General features: G+C 43.3%; 1 protein-coding gene across 1 annotated transcript in view; it reads left to right on the top strand.

Annotated features, from left to right (window-relative positions):
• The window catches only part of SUGCT (succinyl-CoA:glutarate-CoA transferase), a 366,990-nt gene that overhangs the window by 203,987 nt on the left and 141,672 nt on the right, over positions 1–21,331 (top strand). The window lies entirely within an intron of this gene.

Genomic DNA, 21,331 nt, shown 5'->3' with positions numbered 1-21,331 from the left:
TGATTCCCAAAGTGGGCGCCACCGCCCCCTGGTGGGTGCTGCAGCGATCCAGGGGGGCGGTGATGGCCACAGGTAGAAACATTGATACATATATCTTTCTGTTTAATTGCTATTAAAATTTTAAAAAAATTAATTTCCAGGGAGCCCTAAGTAATATTTTTTCTGGAAAGGGGGCGGTCGGCCAAATAAGTTTGGGAACCACTGTGTTAGATGATAAACATTTTAGTGGGTCATGGAGGAGAGGTATTAAAATATTTAGGCCACGGAAACAAAGTTTGGGAAACGCTGGTTTATAGTATTTGTTGCTATATGATCCTCCTATGTAATTTCTGCAGAGGTTAATTTGTCATGGTAATACAGTTTGCTTCAGTTTTGTTTTACTCTTCTGCTCGGTTTCAGGTTTCTACAATCCAAATCCTATTGCACTGTTTACTGGATATTCCATCCTGTTGCTTGTAATTACTCTTTCAGGAATCCCAGTGAGAAAGGCAGGCTATAATCATGTAAATAAATAAATACAGTAGTTTTTGCTCTCTGAAGAATAATGAAAATGGGCAAAAGGACCCAACAGAACTGAATAAGATATAGTATGACATTTCATACACAGATTCTTGCCTGTGTGTTCTCAGATAAGACAGCTGGAGTTCTGTTTTTCAGTGGTCCCAGCATTTTTTTTAAAAATACCTGGCATACAGAATATGTTTGCCCCAACAGTAAATCAGGAAAATGGCACAGGAGAAAAGCTCACATGCTTCTCCCTTCCATTTGTGGCCCCAGTCAGAATATGGCCTTTATGTCCCTGAAAATTAAACTTTAAATCATGCTGCGGAGCTACGATCATGCAGTTCCCAGTATTCCATCTGGCATGGCCCCTCGCGAGAAGCTGTCGGATGTTAAATAGTCTTGTGTGTTGGAACACTCTGCCTTCAGATCATCTGCATGATAATCCATGTCTGGTTATAAAGTTATTACTACCACCATAACTGGCTGTCACTGAGCAAATCTTGATGATATTGTGTAACACTAGAAACAAATAACAGGACACACCTGGCCAGAGAGCAGCTAGATCAGACAACTGATTAACAGCCCGATCCTGGGGGGGAGGAGCCTGTTAGATTTAGTTTAGAGTCATCGATCTGCCCAGTAGTGTGTGTGAGTGCAGTTTATAGAAACTTCCCAAGAGATAAATGTAAAAGGTAAAACTTACATTTATTCAAGCATCTCCAGTTCACAGTTTTGTTCCAGGAAAAAGGTAGATAGAAAGAAACCCTAGTCTAAAGAGATTACTTTCCCTACGACAAGTGGGCACAACTAACGCGCCATCACGTGTGTGCAGGTAAGAGAATGCTACAATGGGAAAGCCCCATTGAACAGGCTCAGGTCAAAGGCTAGAACAGAAGTGAAACCAGTATGGGGAAGAAAGGAAGTTAGTGGGCGGTCTCCTGGCCCAGACAAGGAGGGCAAACAAGAGAGGCAACATCACAGTTAGAGTAATATACACAGCACCCCCCAGTGTCCAGACATGCAGAAGTCGCTTATTCCAACAGAGCCTACCTAAGAAAGCAGCACAGCCGTGTGCCAGTGGAGCTGCCCACCCCACTGGTACAAGGGGCAAATGTGCTGGTGGATGGGGAGAGATGTGCAGGCAGGTGCTGCGCAGTGTTGTACTGCTCAACCTGGAAGCTGCTGCCACTCCCCAGCCCCGCTGGCGCAGAAAAGTGCCGGCATGGCTGGCAGCGTCCTGGGGGTGGGCCAAGGGGTGGAACTGACCTTAGTCAACTTCCACCGGCCTTCCTGTCCCCACGCGCTGACGCATCCAGCCTGGGATGTATGCCATGTTTTGCATGGCATACATCCATTATCCGCTAGGGAGATTTTGGCTGGCTGGGTTTGGGTTTGTTGTTTTGGGCTTTCTGTACCATGGAAAAACCCTTTGGAGGTGGTGGAGCGCTTCTGCAGCGGTTCTGCATCCCACCACCCAAGGGGTTTGGATTGGGCTGCAAGCCAAGGATAAGAAGTAGGAAGAGTATAATTGGAGAAGATAAACTAAGGAAAAGACTTACCTCTGCTTTCCAAGATGGGTTGGGCAACAATATGTTCTGTGCAGGTTTAGGTATTGTATCCTATCCATGGTATTAACAACTAAATCTACATTGTTAATTTTGGTATGCCTCAATTACTTAATGAAACTGCTTGAATTTTAAGTCTTGTCTTTATGACTTTTTCAAAATTTAAATCCGACTGATTGAATCTTGGAAGCACATGTGGCGGCTGTTTCATCTCTTCCTTCTGTTTTTGCTAACGCCAATATCTCATTCGCATTGCTGAGCCAAAACAGATGTGGACAACATGAGCCAAGTTACAGGTAAGCCAGGGTAGCCACGCTTGCTTTCTGCAATCCTATTACCGTTGCTCGTAAACTTTATGAGGATGTTTCAGGAAAGTGCAGACAAGATTGTGAGACGACTGCGGAAGGCCTGATGTAGTAGATAAGGCGGAACAACAAACTGGCAAAAACTGCAGGATGCGCTGCTCATAAACCTGATCGTAGGAATCTGATCGGTGTTCGGGCATGATGCCGTTCCTGATTCTGTCCCGTGCTTCTAATAATCAGAGGCCATTAAGGATAATTTTTGTTTGCAAAAGTTCTTGACTTGCTGAGCTTTATTAACCGTGTGATCTGATGGCATTAATGTTATACTGCTGCTGCCTATTTGAATGTATGACAACTCTCCGTCAACTAAAGCAGGTGCACTTTTTTTTAAAGTTCCTTTTGCAATCAAGCCCTTTTGCTGTCTTTTTAACAGATCATTCGGTGTATTTCAGGAGCTGCCTGTCAGGTCTCACAAGAAGCAGGGTTAAATTTTCTTCTTCCGCTTCCCTCGGAGCAGCCACACTCTTGTCGCCTAACTGGGGATGAAATAATAATACATCCTTCTGTCCCTTTGACCGCCTTTCTTTACAGAGTTGGCATGACCGAGATCTGGAAGTCAACCAAAACCTCAGTGTAAGCTAGAATCTCGCAACAAAGGGAACATAGAGCATTGGAGGACAGAAAGTCTGTGCAGTGACCCAGATTAGTTTGTTGAGCCAGTGTAACAACTCCAGCCAGGTTTACTTACTAGGGAGCATCAGCTGGTGGTGTGGATTTCAGTGGCAGAACTCCCTCTACTGGAAAGAGCAATGCATACAGCTCCCTTCTGGCCAATGGTGGCCTGATTTATTCACATTTATTGTACATCCAGTGGCTTTTAGGGATATGTGCTCAGTGCCAGATTTGCCTATAGGCTTGGCAGGCTGAAGCCTAGCAACTCAAAATCTACAGGGTCTACGGCCAAGGTGTATAGTATTTTTGACACTGTCATAGGCCTTTCTTACACATGCTGTCGTAACACACTGTGGTCTCCAAAACAACCCTTCGGTAATTTTTCTTGCACTCTGTTTCAGAGTAATACTGTCTGAAACTGATAACTCGACTCTAGCATTGATTTCTGTATTGATTTTGTCCTTGGAGGAGCCTCACAAGTGGAATAGCCTAGGGCCACTCTTCATCTAAATCTGGCACTCTTTGTGCTAATGGTGAGAAGAAGAAGAAGAAGAAGAAGAAGAAGAAGAAGAAGAAGAAGAAGAAGAAGAAGAAGAAGAAGAAGAAGAAGAAGAAGAAGAAGAAGAAGAAGAAGAAGAAGAAGAAGAAGAAGTAGAAGAAGAGGAGGAAGGAGGAGGAGGAGGAGGAGGAGGAGGAGGGAGGGAGGAGGGAGGGAGGAGGGAGGAGGAGGGAGGAGGGAGGGAGGGAGGGAGGAAGAAAGGAGGGAGGGAGGGAGGAGGGAGGAGTTTGGATTTATATCCCCCCTTTCTCTCCTGTAGGAGACTCAAAGGGGCTTACATTCTCCTTGCCCTTCCCCCCTCACAACAAACACCCTGTGAGGTAGGTGGGGCTGAGAGAGCTCCAAGAAGCTGTGACTAGCCCAAGGTCACCCAGCTGGCGTGTGTGGGAGTGTACAGGCTAATCTGAATTCCCCAGATAGGCCTCTACAGCTCAAGCGGCAGAGCTGAGAATCAAACCCGGTTCCTTTTTTAAAAAAAGTTCTAATATGGACATTTCTTCATGGAGTAAGCTGTGCTTTGACCCAGCAGCTCAAGTTTTTCATTATTAATTTAGAGGAGATTCAAATAGGAAGGCTAGTCTCCCCTAAGGAGAAACTAACCATTGCCTCAGACATTCTGAGAAGACTGTACCACATGAGAACTCTGCATGTGTGAATGCTTTGTGTATTCTGCCTGAGACTATAGTACCAGGACTTTTATTGCACGTTGTGTCTTTTTTTGTGACTCTGTATGTATGTTATGCACTCTGCTCACATTTAAGGGTTATTAGACACTGTTAAATACAGCATGTTATTGCTTAGTTTTGTTCTGTTGTGGCTTACTTCTTGTAACCTGCAGTCACAGTGTAGTAGCTTCTTTTGGTGTATTTTGTGCACACCTCTGTTCCTTTTTTAGTATGCTTCAGGTGAAACACAAGCAGATTCTATTGATGTTCTGTAGCTGAAAGTGGCTGTAGATTCCATTGTTTCACCTTGTCACCTGCTTCCTACCCTCAGTGCCTCTCTGCTTGTAGTCTTCACTATTGGCACATCCTGTGTGCCAACTAGGGTCCTACTGCCACCTACTAGTTGTTTCCCTGCTGGCATCGACGAGACTCCATGATTTCTCTGAAATAGCCTTATGATGTCCCTGCAGAAGGGGGATGTCTGTAATGATGTTTCGGGTGTACTTCAAGGCCATTCATTTCATAGCTTTTTCAGTGAGGTGCAGGCTGCAGCCATTTTGTTAGAGGAAGGTAGGAGTTGTTTGTGGTTTTGTTCAGAGGTGGGATCCAGCAGGTTCTCACAGGTTCCCGAGAGTAGGTTACTAATTATTTGTGTGTGCCGAGAGGGGGTTACTAATTGGTGATTTTGCCACGTGATTTTTGCCTTAGTTACGCCCCTCCTCTCAGCAGTAGCCAGCCCAGCAGAACTTGAAGCCAGTCTAGCAGGAGGTGCACTTACGCAGCGTGCAGTGGGCAGCCTGCGCCTCGCGCTGCATTTGTTTCCTCGCCCAAGCGATCGGCGCAGTGGCTGTGTCCTTGCCACCAGCCCCTCAGCCCCAGAATGCCCCAGCCCTGGAATGCCCGGCCATCCCACGTCGTGTTCCTTCCGCTTCCAGACCCATTGGCGCTATCACGCTCATTACAGTGCTTGAATCCCACCACCATGGGAACCTGTTACTAAAATTTTTGGATCCTACCACTGGTTTTGTTGTACTTTGAGTATTTTAAATTTGGATTTGTACGCCACTTTGAGTCGCAATGAAATGTCCGGGAATAAAATGTTAATGAACAAATCAATTCATTACCACTAGGGAAGCTATATTGGAGAAAAATGGGAGTTCGGCAGCGGCAAAGCGGAGGTTAAAAGGCAGCGGTTGTGGTCACAGCACAAGAACAGAGCAGCAAATGTGAAAACTCAGGATCTCCCAATAGAAATCCAGATTTCCAGAGCCAAAAATCATGAAGACCCTCAAGTAGATAATGCATTTCTTAAATCTCTGGTTCTTGTTTTCAGCTTTAGATGTTCCTTTTAAGTCAGCTGGCTCTGAGGGGATCTATGTCAATGTCTCCCCTAGGATGGCTTTAGGGATTTGAAAAGCTTCAAGGTAGTTTTGGCAGTCGGACACATGCCCTTCACAGAGTCTGAAGAGGGAATAGACCAGTGCAGTGATTATTACCTTTAAAAAAACCCCAAAGTTACTGCAGTTGGTAATGTGTGGTAGCCATATGTATATACCTTCAGAAATGTAAAATAGCCACAATACAATCAAAAGCAGCTGAAAGCAGAACAATAAAGGATTTTGTTTGAAGAGGATTGAGGGGGAAAGCTCTCATTTTCCTTTCAGCTGTACTCTGCTTGGGGCTTTCAATTGAATAGGCAGGCAAGGGATCCTATCCCCAGCATGGTTTAAAAAATGAGCAAAATCATGGAGCGGGAGAGAAGGTTAAATGGGGGAGAGTCAGTCGCAGGAAAGCAGCGGAAGAAGGGACTGAGTGTTAAAGAGGAAAGTGACATTTTAACAGCTCTCTCCCACTGTGTCTGGCTGAAATTGCAGTAAGCTGAATTCAGGAACCTTTCTACAAGCATTTTGAAGCTTAGGGTAGCAATGTTGGGCCTTCTACCTCTCTGGGCTAAGCTAGAAATGGCAAGTGTTGCTGCTATTGAGAAAACAGCCAAGCATCCCCATTTTCATAATGAGGATACTGGACATGGAGAGAGGAATGGGGAGGAAGTCCTGTCAGTAAAACTTGATTACAGAAATCATGTTGGCCTTAATGTCATGCAGCTGTAGTTGTAGGACATTGCCACAGAATTGGAAGGCTGTGGTAGCCCCATAGCCACTAAGCAACCAGCGCCTGTTCTATGGATGAGAGAAGCCTTTGCAACTTGTTCTGTAACTTTTGTAAAAGTTCAAAGGAGTACTCCAGTAGTCCTCTTGAGTTCTCAAATTGTCAATCAGGACTCTGCGGAGGTATTGAGATGCTGTACAGGGCAGCCCTGAGTGCTGAAACGTCAAAAGTGATCTACTTCTGGAAGAAGAAGAAGAAGAGGAAGAGGAAGAGGAGGAGAAGTAGTTTGGATTTATGTCCCCCCTTTCCCTCCCGTAGGAGACTCAAAGGGGCTTGCAATCTCCTTGCCCTTCTCCCCTCACAACAAACACCCTGAGAGGTGGGTAGGGCTGAGAGAGCTCCGAAAAGCTGTGAGTAGCCCAAGGTCACCCAGCTGGCATGTGAGTGCACAGGCTAATCTGAATTCCCCAGATAAGCCTCCACAGCTCAGGCGGCAGAGCTGGGAATCAAACTTGGTTCCTCCAGATTAGAACGTACCTCTTCTTAACCACTATGCCACTTCTGCTCCTTGAGTAGTCAGAGGTCACACTCTCCCCTGCCTCACTTGAAACAATATTTCTGTAAATGTCCACTCAATTTCTGTGATTCGGGTAAGAAAAAAAACCTTTAGTATCACATTTATATATTTATTGACAGCAAGTTACTACATGTATATATTAGCAAAGGGCACCTATGCTTATGGAACACCCAGGCAACTGCCCAGTGTACTCATGCGTTAAGATGGCCCTGCTCAACATCTCAGGAGTAGGGTTCAGTTCCTTCCTCATGGGCCAATTTTTTTGGATGCCTTTTTTCATGGCAGAGTATTTTAAATATGCAACTCTTGCACATACAGATATAGTGGCAACCTGAAGTCACACATGTAGTCAGAAAAAGACTCTTATTTATTTATTTACATTTTTATCCCACCCCATCCCAAAGGGCTGAGGGCGGGTTACAACAAGTGAAGCACAATCAAACAAATAATGCAATATTAAACATTAAAACTATAAAAACGTCGGCCACGTAAACAGTAGAATAAATAGCTATTAAAAATGATGGCGACTAGAATCCGACTGACTGCCCCCCCCCCTCGCCCGTTTCAGAGGTCGAGAGGAGTTTCTTCTGCTTGATTTTGTGGATTTGATAGACAGACCTTAGGAAGATGTTAGGCTTATTGTTGCTAGAGATGCTTGAACATCTATCAGTTCAGCTCATGTCCTTTTTGCTAACAGGAAGCTAGTTTTTTGATAGATGGTTCATCTATTCATTGACCCATTCAGAATGATTCAGCATACAAGCATCAAAGACCCTGGTGTCGTGTTCTGCTTTATTCCCTCTTTACTGTGATTGTTTGGCAATTAGATTATATAGTGAAATCAGTCATAGAAATCAGTTCTATATAAATTCTGTGTCCATTTAAGTATTACTTAGAAATGTCAAGGGTTGCTGTTTGGATCAAAAGTGTTTTTTGTGCATGAACATTTTTGCAAAAATCCAGTGCAAGGTTATTTCACAAATGTCCAATGCGAAATGGAGCATGCTTGGTAACTGTGTAGCATCTGGCCAACGCAGCCAAATTTGCTTGTTGCATTTGCTTGTTGAATGCGTTCACCACAACATTTGTGGAATCCCTGTTTGTTGCCATAAGATGTTGCACAGCTTTCATGATTATACAGCAAGTGCATTTTTTTTTAAAAAAACTCCTCACTTTATCCTTCAGCATGAAAATAAAGTATCAGTGGATAAAACTACTACTTTGATTCCAGTAGATCTGTTAATATACTGGATCTTTCCAGTAGATCTTTCACATTATCCCCATGCAATAAATAAACCCCATGAAGCAGAGTATTAAAATAGTATCGATTAGCTTTGGAAACACTGGCATTTTCCCAATATACAAACAGCCAAAGCAGATCACAATCTCCTAAAATGTTTGCAAAACGTTTGTAAAACATTTTCAGTCTTTCCCACCCTCTTTTGTTTGCACTTGAAATGATTCCTGGCTGCCATTTTGTGACTGTTGAATTGAAGCTTCAATGCTTCACAGCCTTGGGCTACATTCTGTACTTCTCATTTACTTGATGTTTCGAAGATTGTTCCCCCCCATAAAAGAACAAACAACGAAATGCTGCAAATTAACAAGCAAAGGAGAACTGAATTAGCTCAGAAGATGGCACCGAGGAGGAGGTTCAGGGAAGCAGAGGAGTGTGGAAAACATAGTCAGTAGATCACACAGCAACTGAAAACATTTTCAAAACTGTTCAGCCAGAGAATCGCTTTAAAAGGGGATTCATTTAAAACGTTTTGAGGCTGGAAATAAAATGTTTGGGGGTGAGAGCAATGCAGAACTCCATGGAGGAAACTTTTTTATTTCCTGCCTCAAAACATTTTAAATGAATTGTGTGGAAAAGCCCTGATATCAATTTAAATAGCAACCGTTTTCCCAATTTGATATATGCTGAGTAATACGAGCAGTTTAATCTGTCTTTGAGACTGCGGACATTTTTTTAAAAACCCTGCTGTTACACACCTTGTTTTGAATTCCTTGGATCACAAGTTAAATTTTATGGGCTCTGTGCATTGTAATTGAACATAAGTCTCTTGAATACCCATATGTTTTGATGCAAAACGCTTTTCCTTAGAGAGTACATAAAATATAAAATAAGAAGTTTATTTTATACTAGAAATCTGAAAACAGAAATATAGTTTTTAGTTGAGTAGGATTAATGTTAATTTTTAGCAAATTCCATTTGCTTTCAAGGGGCTGTTTATATGCCCACATTGTATTATAATAAGTAGCATTATATTGAGGAATGTTATTCCAAGAATGTTGCTGTCTTCTATCTTTGACCCTGGGAAAGGATGAAAAGAGAAGAACAAAATCTACAGCATCCCATGATACCTAGCATACAGTACTCATAAAGCTCTTTTGTGCAATGAAAAGCATCTGTAAAATTATTTCCCCTACCTAAAAAAGTCAGTCACTGCATTCAGTCATTTCTCTTGCAAATATCCAGATTGCTCTGTTGCAGCATTCAAATAGAGTACTAGAATTTTTGAAAGACTGCTTTGCAGACACAATGTAGAGCCAGTGGTTTCCTAGTTCGTCATAGTTGTAGTAAAGACTACAAGAAGAAGGTGGGTTTGGATTCACAACCCACTTTTCTCAACTGTAAGGAGTCTCAAAGAAGCTTACAAACGCCTTCCCTTCCTCTCTCCACAACAGACAATCTGCAAGACAAGTGGGTCTGAGAGAGTTCTGAGAGAACTGTGACCAGTCCAAAGTATCATGTGGTGAAGTGGGGAAACAAGTCCAGTTCTCCAGATCAGATTAATTCATCTTTAAAAACAATAACACTGGATTTCATCATTCCTCTTCTTTTTTTATATCTCCTTCATTGGCGTACTGGGGGGCGCATAAGGGGGCTTGAGACCAGGTGCCACTCACCTGGGTCATGTGAGGGACACATTTGGCCACTGCCTGCTGCCACTCAGCTGCCACCGCTTGGCTTGCTCATCGTTCGCCCGCCCTGTCTGCCGTTCCCCCTCTATGCTTGCTTGGTGGCCTGCCTCAATTTTGGGGGAGTTGCACAATCAATACTTGCCCCTGACCACTATTTCCTACAGGTATGCCACGGACATCTCATATCAGTGTGTGGGATACCTCATATATTGATGCACTATGCGTGCACATGTTGTAGAGGGATCCTCTTCTCTTTTAAACAAAAACATGATGGGTTCTTCTAAGAAAAACAGATTCTACTGCATGGTTGTGGTGATGTAAGGAAGGTGGGTCTGCCTTCAATCAGGATGAAGAGATTAAAGAATATCACTTAAATGTTCCAGCCTGATAAACACATTGGTTCAAATGGAATGAGAGAGAAATGAGATGTAATTGACTACACCAGTACTGAAAAAAGAAACTGTCAGTTCAATCCTAAACAGAGTTGTATCCTTCTAAGCCCATTTTGTTGGTTTAGAAGATTATAGTAACTCTGTGTAGGACTGTACCTTGTATTATTTAGTAATAGTGCAAATAAACTCTGTCCACTACAGCTGCACAAATGTTTTCAGAGCAATGTAAATGGATATTTTTATTCCACACTCAGTTCTTTGGACTAAACCTGGGTTTGTTATAGTGTCCTCCTGAACAGAACATTTAAATTTACTTAATGGGATTTGAAAAAATAACCAGTAGTTGTAAATAAGTAACTGCTCACTTTTTTTTGTAAATACCTTTCCATTCCATGAGCTGTTTTATTGAGCCATTTTTTTCTGTATGACTTGCATTCTGAAATGAACACAATTTTCCATGAGATGACTAGAGACTAGAAACATAGTGAAAGCAGAGGATCTGTATCATCTTGAAGTAAGTTGTGTGAAAATCTCAGCTCGATTTAATTTGATTTTTTCTGGGTTTCGATTAATGGATTTGTGCATATATACATATATATATATTAAAGAGGTGAAATTCATTCTCTAACTTGGAAAGGTGGTGATGAGATGTGGTGACGGCGATGTGCTGTCACTCCATGGGTCAGTAATGCCCTGATGCTTGCACAAGGGACTACCTTTATCTTTTTGACTCGGAAAGGTAGTATTCTTTGCACAATGGGACAAAAAACCCAGAATAGAATATTGTTGCCTTTCTAATATCACTTTTGTTCTCTTTACATATGTTTATGTTTCATGTTAGCAGGTTCTTGTGCCCAAGAGGAAAGTAAGGGGGAGGCCTAAGGGTTGAGTGGTAGGCTGATTTGCAGTTTGCCCTATAGAGGAGTCTGGAACACATGTTCTGCCCCACAGTTTCCCAGTACCAATCCTGCAGTATTTGCCTCCAAAGGTCAAGAAGAGGGATATAAAGGAAGAACAGTGAAACACACCAAGAAACCACATGAAGTGAAACATTCACAGCTGTACTGATTGTATCCAATGAGCATTGGTATGGCAGAGGGCATTTATCCAGAAATTAGGCAACCCAGCTGTTGGCCAATGGACCCTTCCCCAACCAATGTCCTGGGGGTAACCTGGAATGGCAAACTGGTGGTCCTATATGGATGGAAGCCTGTGTGTTGCTTCTTTCCCAACTGGGAGTGGAGCTGGGCAATCACTCCTGAGGCCGGGCAGACCACAGCAGGGCTCAAACTTTAAGACCTTTTAAACACGTCCCCACCTGGAGGAGGCAACCATGCTGGAATAGCCTCCCCTCAAATGGATCCAGCCCAGTGCCTGAAACTGCCACAGGAGTTCTGCCAAAGCTCCTACAGCTGCGACCAAGAAAGGAGGCCATCACAAATCCCACGTAGCCACAAGTCCTGGCCCCAGCAGGACAAGTGTACTACATCAGCCCTGAAAGGGACCACCTGCCTGAAGGAAAAGTCTAGGGCTGAATCACCAAGTCACTGACCAACTCCACTTCCTGCAGCCATCATACTTTTTTCCTAGTGACATTCACATTGCCAGGGGAAGAAGCAACCCACTGAACTTGCCTTTGAAGCATCTCTGACCAGAAAAACTGCCTGCGCTGGAGCTGAGAACACAGAACCTGCAAATTAACAACCATGGCCAGAAATGGTCACCCTTTCCATCTGAGAAGGTTATTCCTACCCAGTTAAATAGTGAGGACATCTGGAGGGCCCATGAAAGCAAAGGTGAACAATATAGTTGGCAGGGTAGACCTCCCAGTCATTCCTCTTGGTTCTATCCACAAGATCCACAGCTGGCTTTCCTGCCCCAAAGAGCCCCCCCCCCCCATACTGTAGAAGGTGCATAGCACCCTGTCCAGTGCACAGTGCTCTGGCTGATGATGCAGATGACTTATAGGTGACTTGTAGGAACCCAAAGAAAGAAGGATAAGAGAAGGAGTAGCTGGAGAAGCGGAGGAGCAGACCAGAATGAAGCCTGGGCTTCCAGGTCTGCTTCTAAACTCTCTCTGCTCTGAAATATTCCTAGGCAGTCAGTGGCTGGCTGGCTACTGAGAAGGCTACCCAGAAAGCCCCAAGAATTGCTGTGGCCGGCCAAATACCCACGGCCACAGCAGAGAATGTGACAGCCTCTTTCTCCGTCGACACCTTGCCTTGTGGCCACAAAGCATTCCCACAAAGCATTCCCATTCTGTGGTTGCAATTTAGTATAAAGGCTTGGGTCCTATACCTTCTTTCTTCTTGCCCTGCTCATCTGTTGTGGAGGCAGGCTTCTGCTGCAAAATGCATTCCTCTCATGTTCAAGGCTTTTCAGCTCTTCGAAAGGCAAGACTGGAAATACCCAAGGAACATGCACTCCACAGCTAAGAAGCCAAAAAGAGCACAGGGAAAAAGAAGATATAATATCTAAGCCAAAAGCATAGATTTTTTTTCTGGAAAAATAGGAAAGATAAAGATGATACATCATTCTAAATATATTTATAGCATCTATGAGGAATCCATGCTGATTTTTTAAAAGAGCAAAAAAAAAATGTTGAGGGAAATGTAATAAATTGCTAAAGAACAATGACCACCATAAATTTTTGTAATGATATGCATTAAAAGGGTTTTGTCTAAACTGTTACTGGTTTGAAAAGTATCTGCGAGCGTTGTGCATATTCCAAACAGCTGTTCAGTTCAACTGTGCTTTAATATCATTTTATTCACCACAGACTCCATCCTGTGAGGGGTTTGGTGTTGTAAATTTGAAATTTACAGAGCGGTTAAATGATGTATACATTAAGCACATGCTTCTGTGCTGTGCCAAAGCAGGGTCAGCGCCTTTAGGACTGTATTTTTTTTTTTTACAGCTGATAATTAACATGAAGGGATGGGGGCTTAGGGTTTTCCCCCTTTATTTAAAATTTTAAAATGTGGCATGATGTTCTGCTCTGAAAACAATAAACTAGATCAGAGATGGCAAACTTATGACACGCATGTCAAAGGTGACGTGCCATGATGTTTTGGGTGATACACCACCATTCACCAACATCTGACAACAACTGTTCCCTCCGTCTGAGCCGTTTTTTGTAATTATTTGACGTTCCTTTTTATAATACATAGCACAACACATGATTGGACTGTATTTCTAAATACAAATCGTCATGTAAAGAATTGTTTCTCTTTCTTTTGGAGCGGAGGGGGCAGGGAGTTGATACCCCAGCAGAATCAAGTTAGCATTTTCTGAATTGTTGACATGCCATGTCCAAAAGCATCACCATAACTGGACTAGATCATAGTGTTGTGTATGTTTGGGGGGGAAGGGGCGGACTTGGCATGTACTCATGGGTACACAAGTGCTGTCAGATTGTGATTGACTTATGGTGACACCATCAAGGGGTTTTCGTAGAAGGTGATGAAGCAGAGGTGGTTTGCTGTTGCCTCCTCCACCAAGTCTTCCGTGATGTGCTCCTATCCAAGTACCAACCTATTTAGCTTGTGAAATCTGGCAAGACTGGACTATACTTATTTATTTATAAATACTTCAATTTCAATTCAATTCAAAAACCTTTATTAGGCGTCAAGAGAAAATACAGATAAAACTGTGCAGTAGTATGATCCAGAGTTTAACGGAGTAAAACAACTGCTCATAGTTCATACATTACAAACTTCAAGAAAATAAGTGAATAAAAGGAGAGCAGGAGACTTATTTCACAATATCGAGCAGGAACTTGGCCACCATTTTCAGCTGCCTGGGATCCTCATTGTTCAAGAGGCGGTTCAATTTGGAATATGGAGGGCATAAGTAAGCCGGTGTTGAAAAAAACAAACTAGGTCTGAGATCTATGAATTTTGGGCATACTTATGTATGTATTTATTTATTGGATTTGGTATACTGCCCATTCCCCAAAGGGCTCTGGGCAGTGAACAGTAAAACAACAGCAACAGAGTAATATACAGCAAATCCAACAGTACAACAAATAATAGATTAAAATCCTATTAAACAGCAGCAACATTATAACCCACATTTTGGGGAGGCTTCCGGACCCCAACTCCCGTACTCTCGGCAGGAGGGGACCGGCAATTTGCCAAAGATGGTAACATAGATGGTATACGCAGTGGCGTAGGAGGTTAAGAGCTCGTGTATCTAATCTGGAGGAACCGGGTTTGATTCTCCGCTCTGCCGCCTGAGCTGTGGAGGCTTATCTGGGGAATTCAAATTAGCCTGTACACTCCCACACACGTCAGCTGGGTGATCTTGGGCTAGTCACAGTTCTTCTGAGCTCTCTCAGCCCCACCTACCTCACAAGGTGTTTGTTGTGAGGGGGGAAGGGCAAGGAGATTGTAAGCCCCTTTGAGTCTTCTTTAGGAGAGAAAGGGGGGATATAAATCCAAACTCCTCCTCCTCCTCCTCCTCCTCCTCCTCCTCCTCCTCCTCCTCCTCCTTCTTCTTCTATACGGGGCATCAAGAGGAGGAGGATGACAGTCTGCAGCCAGCCTTCCCAAAAGCCGGTTGGAACAGCTCAATTTTATTTGATCATATAATGTTTGATTTGGTATTTGATAATATAATATTTGTGAATGGTGCTGTTCTGAGTTTTCCACTGTTGACTTTATTTGTGTTGCGCATTCATGATACATGGTTTTTATATGTGCGCAGTGCATTATTATCTACACTATATACCATGTATGTGATTTATGTGTGTAAGGCTGATTTATTGTCATGTAAATAATGAATAATCCATAAATTTAAGTGGCGGGAATGAATGGTAGGAAACTGGAAATGGAATAAAATAATGACTCATAACCCTAAGGCACACCAGGGGGAACTGAAATTAAAGTGAGGCATTTCATGGTCAAAACAAACTTGGATTATTTTTCTTTTAAAGCCACTGTGAGAGGATCACAACCGATTTTTCTACGCTGAAGGGAACATTAGAGGAGAAATTAGGTGACACATGCATAGAACGTGGGTGAGGCATAGCTGCTTGAATAAGTTACTAGTCATGAGTGATATTTGTCCAGATTCCATAAGAATGTTCCAGTCATTTCTACGGTTGTAATTACATCATCGTTTACGAAGCATTTCAAGCTCAAAATCCGTGCATTTAATATTTCTCAGTGTTAAGTGGTTTTAAAAAGCAACGGCAAAACTAGAAAATGTGAGTCAAACTTATTTTAGGTTGTTGACACTACTTCTACTTCATTTGATTTTTAAAAAGCAAATATTTGCTCCATATGCAATAAAGTGGAATTTTTATGACTAACCAGTCCAGCTCCATTTTAGAGAGGAGGGGGAAACAATATCATAACCTGCTTTGGGCCCCAGGAGTGTTGTAGTGGTTAAGAGCAGTGGTCTCTAATCTGAAGATTCCCCACTTCTCCACATGAGCAGTGGACTCTAGTCTGGTGAACTGGGTTGGTTTCCCCACTCCACCACATGAAGCCAGCTGGGCAGCCCCAGGCTAGTCACAGTTCTCTCAGAACTCTCTCAGCCCCAACCTAGCTCATAAGGTTTCTGTTTTGGGAAGAGCCAGGGAAGGCATTTGTAAGCTCTTTTGAGACTCCTTATGGTTGAGAAAAGTGGGTTCAAAACCTTTTTTTATCTTCGTAACAACAATGCTTTGGTGTCCAAAACCAATCCAAGCCAGCATCCATGACGAGGTGGGTATTTGAACCTGGACCTTCAGATTCTAGTCTGGCACTCTAAGCACTACAACCGCACCTTTATCATTTTATTAAGTGTCACCCTGCCTGATTCTATGACTGCACAATCAAGGTGATGGTGGGGGGGGGGGGTCCACTTGTGAAAATGGCATGTTTTACAGCTCTGGCCCCTGCCTGGTGGAACGCTCTACCTCCAGCTACGCGGGCCCTCCGGGATCTTAATGATTTCCGTAGGGCCTGCAAGACAGAGCTGTTCCGCCGAGCTTTCGGGGAGGCCGGCCGCTGATGGCTCCCCCCCTTCCCCCCTTCCCCTTCCTCTTATGTCATCTATGGACCATGCCGTCCCTTCCCCCCCCCCTTCCTTTTCCTCCGAGGGGATTTAGTAGATGGACGCCATTGATATTTTGTTGTTAGAACGCTGCTTTTAATGGGGTTGGTTTTAATGACGTAGAGCCATTATTTAATGTTTATCTAAATTCGGTTTTATTGATTTTAATGTGCTCTACCTATTTATCTGCACACCGCCCTGAGCCCTCCGGGGGAGGGCGGTTTATAAATACAACAATAAATAATAAATAAATAAATGTCCCTGTGCCAGCAGATTTGCCCTTTCTGAGGCTTTTAGCCCAGTGGAGGGGCAAACATGCCAGCAGGCAAATGCTGTGGCCCTCTGGCATGCTCAGATGGGCCACCGAGCACTACTTCAGCCCTTTCCCACCAGTGGTGGCCCCATTTGCAGCCAGTCATGCCACAGCCTGAGACTACCCTGTTTCCCCAAATATAAGACATCCCCTGAAAATAAGACATAGTAGAGGTTTTGCTGAAGTGCGAAATATAAGGCATCCCCCCAAAGTAAGATTTAGCAAAGTTTTTGTTTGGAAGCATGCCCAACGAACAGAACACCGAAAAATAAGACATCCCCTGAAAATAAGACATTCGCGCATCTTTGGGAGCAAAAATTAATATAAGACACTGTCTTATTTTCGGGGAAACACGATATGACTGTGACCAGTAATGAGGCCATTTAGGACTTTCTGATGGGGGGAGGGGTTGATTCTTCTGCCTCCCCATGCCACCAGAAAGCCCTTTAGAGGCAGCAGAGTGGTGTGGCAGTGGTGCTGTCCCTGGTCGCCGGGGGCTCTGGATTAGGCTGCCCATCTGTGTTTGACATTGTTATTGATCAACAAGGTTTCAGACCCATCTGGGAAGGCTGTGATTCAATGGTAGAGCATCTTTGATTTCAGTGCAAAAGGTCTCAGGTTTAACTCGCAGCATCTGCAGTTAAATTCATAAGGGCCCAGGTGATGTGAAAGATCTCTGACTGAAACCTAAAGAACTGCTGGGATCTGAGCAGACAATACTGATTTTGATAGACCAAGGATTTGACTCAGTGTGAGGCATCTTCATGGGTTCATGTAGACTGAGCTTCAATTTGTTGGCCTTTGTTGACTCCTGGCACGGAATTAATGCCTCCACTGTCTCAACCCACTGAGCCGAATAAGAAAAATAGAACTCAGTATCATCAAGAGAAAACTATCCATAAACTTTATTCAAACCATGAGAAACAGATTGAATTTGGTAATGAATTGGAACTAATATCTTTCCACTATTCTTTGACTTGCTTGTTTATTTAAGTGGAAGTAGAAGTAGATTCAGTTATTCCCCATTCTATCTGTAAATTATGAGTTGTGTTCATTCATTTACTTTGGGTGAGACCTTTCCTGAATGGTTCCTGTCAACTTTTAAAAGGTGTTGCTGGCAAGTAACAGCAAGGGTGATATCAGAAGTCACACTTATCAATAAACCCATGACAATACGGTTCATTTTGTCAGCAACTTTTATATTCTATCCTGCCAATTCCACTGTATGTATGTGTGTGTGTGTGTATTTATTTATATTCCGCACCCTCTCTCCACAGGGGACTCAGAATTTAAAATACAATACAATAAAATACAAATAAAACCAATTAAAACATCAACTTGAAAAGGCAATCTAGAAGATTACAACAACTGTCCAGCTCCCCAGTTCGTAACACTAACCAAAGGCAGAATGAAACAAAGAGCTTTACATGTTCCGTGAAATATATTGTTCAATGTACAAGGAAATACTGGTTTCCATCGAAGACATTTCTTTCTTTTTTGGATCTGAGTTACCCTGTATAGTTCCTAGATACTTTTTCAGCTGAATTACTTTTTCCCTTGCTACATGGTTTCTGTACAAAGTTGCAACAGCAGTGGAAAGCAAATTCTAAATCCTGGTTCCATATGATTAATTTGCCTTCAGTCACCTGTATCCTTGTTAATCCTTTTATTGAAACTCATATTTGTTTTCTCCCTTGTAGTTTGCTTGTTGTTGTGTGCTGAGTATGTGAAACTTCAGGATACAACCTAATTCCGTTCAAACGTGTAAGGAAGACATGTATCAAATTTGTGTGCACTCCAGACCTCTGAATAAAAATTCTGGGGGGATTTTGTGCATGCTTTTTCCAATGGATCCTTGCAGTTTTCATTAGAAAGTGCTGCAGTGCCTTCAGAGATGAAAGAACAGCTCTATTATTTCTTTCTCTCCACCGAGAGCTCTGCTTTCCAAAACGAACATTACTAAGTAAGCTGCAGCTGGGTTAACATTTGCTTTGGTGGATGAGCTGGTCAGTACATGATGGATGGAAGACCACCATGGGAAACTTAGAGAGCTGCAAAAAAATAATAATACTGACTCTGTCTTGAACTGTGTCCTCCGAAGCCATTACTGAAGCAGTGTAATTGTTCTATCTCAATGACTGCTGTTCTAGTCATTTTTGAAGAGGAGTCTCATGGGATGTTGGGCACTTAGGAGACTGAGCAAAAGTTTGAACAGTGGCCTGACAGGTTCTGGTGGGTTTTCCGGGCTGTGCGGCCGTGGTCTGGTGGATCTTGTTCCTAACGTTTCGCCTGCATCTGTGGCTGGCATCTTCAGAGGTGTATCACAGAGGGAAGTCTGTTACACACTGTGTTACACACCGCCCGGAAAACCCACCAGAACCAGTTGAATCCAGCCATGAAAGCCTTCAACAATACAATGGCCTGACACTTGACCTACCTTTGTGACACGTTCTTGAAGCACAAGGAGTAACAGAAAAGCTCCTTGGAAGGAAGAGCAGGATTAAATTATAATAGATAGACAGTATTGCCTGTTGTGGGTTTTTCAGGCTGTGTAGCTGTGGTCTGGTAGTTTTTGCTCCTAATGTTTTGCCCGCACCTATGTCTGGCATCAGAGGCATGCTTGCCGACACAGTGACACAGTGTGGAGTGATTGCAGCATGGGGTATATATAGAAGGTGACCAGATGGTCACCTTTGTGAACCGGGACGGGGGGTAGGCGGCCGTGTGGCGCGCCTGCATGCGCGCGCAGCCGCAGGAGCACACTGCCTTCTGGGGTGCTGCCGTTTCCCGCCCTGTGACAGGGCGGGAAACGGCAGTGCCCCAGAAGGCTGTGCTTCTGCGGCCACGCGCGCGGGAGGCTGCCGCACTGCCTTGCGCCCCAGAAGGCAGTGCGGCAGCCTCCCAAAAATCGGGACAATTGAAATAACCCGCGGGACGCGGGACAAATTGTTTGAAGGCGGGACTGCCCCGCCAAAAGCAGGACGTCTGGTCAGCCTATATATATAGTATCTTGCTGAGGAGACCCAAATCTTAGAACCTGCAATGATAACAAAGTGATCCTGACTAGATGGAAGGGGAGAACTCAAAACATGCCCTCCTGCCTCCCTTGAGGCAGCAGTTTATGGTAAGCTTATGTTAAGCTTCTGTTACAAGTTCCTAATTGGCGGGAAGACGATGTGTTGAATGTGTGCTCTACCATTGGTATTGTTGGCCTCCTCTTGTGATTTTTCAGGAATAACTTCTGGGGTTTGTTTTGTTTTGGTTTTTGATTCCTCCCTCTTCTGATTATTTTCTGTGCCATCTGACTGCGATCACGGGCTGTTGTTGTCTGGACCTGCCCTCCGCTTTTGTGAGAGAGTTATGCTCCTCTTCCATCATTGTTAACCATCTCTTAAACTATAGAAAAATCTTGCTGATCCATTACACCCTTTTGATACAGTCTTAAGCGTACTTAGAAAGAGGGAACTCCTATTGAACTCTGAGGGACTTACTTTTGAATCAGTATGTGTAAGATTAGACTGTTAGGCTTTTTAGTCCTTGTGTTCGTGTGTTGAAATATTTAATCCAATATTTTAGTTTTACAAAAAGCCTAAGGTAGCTTCCTAGACCAAACCTAATGGTACATCTTCCTCCAGAGTAGTGATGGTAGTAGCTATGGTGTTCAGTGAGCTATGTGGAAGCATTACGTGGGAATCAGAGTGGAGTTGGAACACTGAGAAAAAGAAGGTGACAATGTTTTTAGAAATTGCTGCCTTGACAGCCACTATGGTGTAGTAGTTAGAATGCTGGGATATGATGGGAAGACCTGTGTTGAAATTCCCTCTCTCAGCTTACTCTACCTCACACAGTTGTTATGCAGATCTAATGAGGAGCAGACCATGTATGCACCTCTTAGCTTTGGAAGGAAGGATGAGATAAAAACCCAATGAAATGAATAATCTTGGAGGACTTATGTCATCGCTGCCTTTACATCTGCAAACATCAATCTGTCTGAAAAGGCCACCAAATGTGAAATTCCCAGGAATCTAAAGTTAGCCGCAAATAACTGGATTCCACCTTGTATTCTACCCAGAAGTAAGACAAATCGCCTCGCTAATAGATTCGGAAAGGTCTTAATGGCGAAAGCCTCGGCTGAGCAATTAATGAGAGTGACTGCTTGTAAGCTGTGTGTCATGGGGATAAGAAGATGCATTTCATCCAAACTATTGAAAATAATCACATCCCAATTTAGCAGTGGGATCTGTTGTAATACTCTCAGCCACAGGCAAACTCCAAGAATCCTAGGATGCTTTCAAGAGCCTTCCCCCTCCCCCCCCCAAAAAAAATTGTGGGAAACCATATTGTCAGACAAAGTCTCCATTCCAATCCTTGATATTGTCTTGTGAAGTAAAACCTCCTCCCCTCCTAGCAGGAGAGGGCAGCAAAATGTATTATTTTCTTAGACGAAAGATTAAGATTCTGATTGGCTGCTTTATCAGAAGACTAAAGTACTTAGTTGCAGATGTCCTGAGAGGTTTTCTATAAAATTGCAGGTGTTCAGTTTTAGCAAATAGTTGTTATTATATAGCTTGGTTCTTGGCAGCTAGTAATGATGTTTCCTGAAATTGAAAAATGATTTTCTACCTTTAGCAGCAGTTTTATATTACTGGACTGTTAAACCAAAAAAGAAAACCAAAGGCCGGTCCCATCAACTCACACTG

This window comes from Sphaerodactylus townsendi, linkage group LG11 (assembly GCF_021028975.2).
Source record: "Sphaerodactylus townsendi isolate TG3544 linkage group LG11, MPM_Stown_v2.3, whole genome shotgun sequence".
NCBI lineage: Eukaryota > Metazoa > Chordata > Lepidosauria > Squamata > Sphaerodactylidae > Sphaerodactylus > Sphaerodactylus townsendi.
Note: the sequence above shows the minus strand (reverse complement) of the source record. Positions and strands in the feature narration are given on the sequence as shown.